Raw genomic sequence first — 4,115 nt, 5'->3', positions numbered from 1 at the left:
GAGCTGGTTTTCCCCAAACCCTTCCCCAGAGGAGAGAGGAAGGGATCAGCTTTAGTCCGCATCTCACCAGAACACTCTGAGGAAAGCTACATTGGGCAGGGACCTGCTGCCACTTGTCAGAGTATAGGTGGGAAGCCATGAGTCACATCTGCCTAATGATTCCACATCTGCAGGGAACAATCCTGAACTTGGAGAGCTCACAGGGTCTTTGTAGGGCATCCCAAATGTTTCCTGCATTCACTGACAATTTTTTAGTTGGTTTAACCAATTCCCTACCTGTGCAGGAAGCTCTCGGGAGCACTTCTTTCTCAGAGCCCTGGAGATCTGGGACCCACAGCTCTTCCTCCCATTCCAGCTGCGAGATCACATCAGGTTTGGAATCTGGAAGCCCTACTCCAGGCAAAGAAAACAAGGGAGGTCAGTGGAATTTGTGGGATACTTGTCACAAAGAATATTCCATGGTTTTACTCCCAGCTCATTTTTAAGCAGTAACATCCCAAGGCCAGCTTCCTTGTCTCAAAGTTGCAGGAGAGTTGTTAATCATATGCATTACCTTCGTGCCTAAGAACAAACTAACAGTGGGTCCCCATTGTGCTAGGCAAAGTACAAACAGAGAATAGTAGATGGCCCATGCCCTGAAGAATTTACAATCTAAATAGACAAGACAGACACAGAATGGGGGAAGGGGTAGAACCCACTGTTAGAATAGAGATATTCAGGCCTGCCTGTAAAGCCTATAGTTTAAGAACTTAGAGGTATTTTTATCACTTAGCTTGTTACAGGGGTATAAAAACAAAGAATCAAAATCTCCGTCTGCCTGTGTCTGGGCCTTCTCTCACTGTGACAGTCTGAGGCCTTGTTCTTAGGCTAAGGCCTTTGGCTAAGCAGCAGGGGCAGCCATAAGCTGGGAAGTGAAGGGTCACATCCTCACATCCCAAACCAGTTACACTAAAATAAGGTGCTATTGGGCTGTTAGGAAGACGATCCTGTCCTGATAGTGCCCATCACCACCAGATAAAGAAACAGATCTGAAGATGGTTAAAGAAAACTTAGTTTGACAGCAGCTGGTCTGGCAAGAAATCACTTCTCAATGGTTGTGAAACTCTCATTTCTGTATTGCTTTATATTTATGTCTCACAATTTTCCATTGTTAATCTGTCTGGTTCTCTAATTGTTTCTCTCTGCTGTATAATTAATTTTGCTAGGTGTAAGTTAATTAGGGTGGTGGGATATAATTGGTTAGAGAATTATGTTACAATCTGTTAGAATTGGTTCGTTAAATTTCAGTACAATGATTGGTTAACGTATAGCTGAGACTATTACTCTATAAACAGGAGGGGGAAGGGAAACTGGAATCATGTTTGTTAACGGGGGGAACGTGGAACAGGGACACAGGCCAGGCTCTGCGGCTTCAAAGCTGGGAAGAAAACACTGGGGAACAGACTGTATCGGCATGTAGAGATCAGCCCGACTGGTGTGAAGGGCTTCGGAATATGGTTGCTTGGAAACTAACCCCAATAAACATGGCATTGTCTGCGCTTCAGACTTCTGGTCTTTTGCTGCTTCCTGTCTGCGTAACAAGAGCCAGGGAAGCAGGAGGCCCGCTAACAAAACTCACATGACCTGATAACCAAGAGGTGAGCCTTTAAGGAAGGTTTTAATACACTTTGGAACTGATCAGGGTTTCCCACGAGGACTGATGAGGGGGTAATGGTAAATACACATTTATATCCTTTCCCCATTAGGCACACTGTCATGGATCCATGGGATCTCTGCAATGCCTGGGCTTTTAAAAACAGTCCTTGGGAAGCCTCTGGCTTTAACAGTCTTATTTCAACCTGTGAGCTCTGCCAGCAGGTCCAGCTGAACGACACTCCTTTCCAAAGACTGTTCCTCAGTCAATGCACAGAGCAAGTTTTTGCTGTGACACTGGTCAGACTTTTAAAACATAGCAGGGTTTATTAGCGAACTGAAACACACCATTGGAAATTCCTTGGATTAGCACAGAGAAGCAAAGAAGACAATATAGTCCATACTGGCCAATGCCCTTGAGCCAGGCTGCTGTAGAAAACAGTTTGGTTTCCTTTAACTGCACCTGTCCATTTGTCTTTGTTCTGGTAGAGCTCCCTGTGTCTGTGAGCCCAGTTCTTCCTGCTCCCAAAAACATAACGAGTCCATGTGTGCTTCACTCAGCCAAGCTGAGATCCTCCCATGGACAGGTGACAATTATTCCCTTGTCTCTGTCGGGTATTCCATTGATGTAGGTTGGTCCCAGCCTGTCCTTAATGACCCATTCATATCACTCCATGACAGCTGTGTGACAAAACACCCCATGTCTCCTGCTCGTTCTAATCATAGCAATGCCAACCACAGAGGGAAACTGAGGTGTGTATTGGCTTCATACACGCATCACCGAAATTCCCACCTCTCTCACACACACACACTGCTCACAGCCCCTGGAGAGAAAGCAACGCACAGGAACTGGACATTAGTCCAGTGAACACAGTGGAGGACAAGCTGCAATCCTCACACCCTGGTGAAAAAGGAGAGGCATGCGAGTCCCTATCCAAGCACGTGCCCAGGATGACAAGCCGCGGGGGCCGCCCTGGAGGTCCCTGTGAGGGCGGCACCCAGGCAGCCTTCGGCGGCTTGTCTGCGGGAGGTCCGCCGGTCCCGTGGATTCGGCAGCAATTCGGCGACGGGTACATTATGTGGATTGATCCTTGTCTATGATTTCAGTTATAACTGTCTCCATTCAATCAAGTTTCTGTGTTTCACCAAATTTCATCTTCTCAATTAACTGTGAGTAGCCATGTACAAGGGCGAGTTGTGCCCCAACATGTAATCTTATAGGTGTAAAAACTGCACAGGCTACACCACCACCCTGTGACATCATCAACAAAGTGCCCATTTGTGCCTGGGTAGGGGCCCTGGTCTGGGAGGGAGGATGCAGCAAGGACTGAGAATCGGTGGCCGGGGTCGCTGTGCATAGGAGATGGGGAGGTTATGTGAGGAGGTGGGTAATGAGTGGGAGAGGGAGGTCAATGTGGGATTGAATGTGAGATGCTGAAGGCTTCTGGATTGAGAATTGTGTGTGAAGGGCTGGCTTTGGGCTTGTTCTCATTGGCCAGCTAATTGTGAATAGGTAGACAGGTGTGTAGAATGATAATTACCCTATGAGTTACAGCTGCGGCTGTGTGGGTTTAATTAACTAATTAGCAATTGTGATTGCTTATCATGTTGTATATAAGAGCATGCTGGGAATGAATAAAGATGGATGCATACACACACACTCTCTCTCTCTGCTTGGACTTCGTTCCTGCTCTTGCGATGCAACAAATGGTGACCCCGATGTGATACAGACTTACAGTGCAGTGAACTAGTCAGAACAAGCTGGATCATCATTGAAACAAAACACAGTGAGAGAAGTACAGCTGTGGATGCTTCTCTTTTGAAGGAAATCATCAAAAATGAATTTAAGGAGCGTTACTCGCTGAATCCAGAGTATATAACTGATGTTGTGTATGAAAAACCTTATATCACTATTGAACTGAAACAAAATGTTTCCCAGAAGTCTGCCAAGAGTGTGGATATATCTGACGTGGCTTACTACTTTGAAAAAGATGTCAAAGGTGACTCACACTACAGATAAACATCAGTGAAGAACCTCTAAAATTTGATCAAGCTCTAATCTATTATGCTGATGAAAAGCCCCCAGATTTTTCCATGAAACGTCTGACTGCTGGTGTTATTGCAGTCATTGTAGTGGTGGTACTAGCAATTGTTGCTGGAATTATTGTACTGGTTATCACTAGGAGAAGGAGAGGAAAGTATGAGAAGGCTGAGGCAAAGGAAATGAATGAAATGTAAAGAGAACTAAACTCATAACTGAAGTCACTAGAAGACAAATCGTGAACTATCAAGAAGGCAAACAGAACTAAAACAAGATAAGTACTAGTACCACTGTTGCCAATCTTGAATGAAGATAGTGTTGGTGGCCTGAATTGATAAAAAGAAAAAGAGGGACGCGCCTGAAGTCCCAGCGTCGAGCGGCCGAAAGAAAAAAAAAAAAAAAAAAAAAGGCGCACGGCTTTCACGAGCGAGCAGCTGCTGGA

At 45.5% G+C, this 4,115-nt stretch overlaps 1 pseudogene; it reads left to right on the top strand.

Moving 5' to 3' along the window:
- Positions 1–3,352: 3,352 nt before the first annotated feature.
- On the top strand, positions 3,353–3,905 carry LOC123359722 (annotated as a pseudogene).
- The last annotated feature ends 210 nt before the right edge of the window (positions 3,906–4,115 follow it).

The sequence above is a fragment of the Mauremys mutica genome, unplaced genomic scaffold (genome assembly GCF_020497125.1).
Source record: "Mauremys mutica isolate MM-2020 ecotype Southern unplaced genomic scaffold, ASM2049712v1 Super-Scaffold_100183, whole genome shotgun sequence".
In the NCBI taxonomy this organism is placed as follows: domain Eukaryota; kingdom Metazoa; phylum Chordata; order Testudines; family Geoemydidae; genus Mauremys; species Mauremys mutica.
Note: the sequence above shows the minus strand (reverse complement) of the source record. Positions and strands in the feature narration are given on the sequence as shown.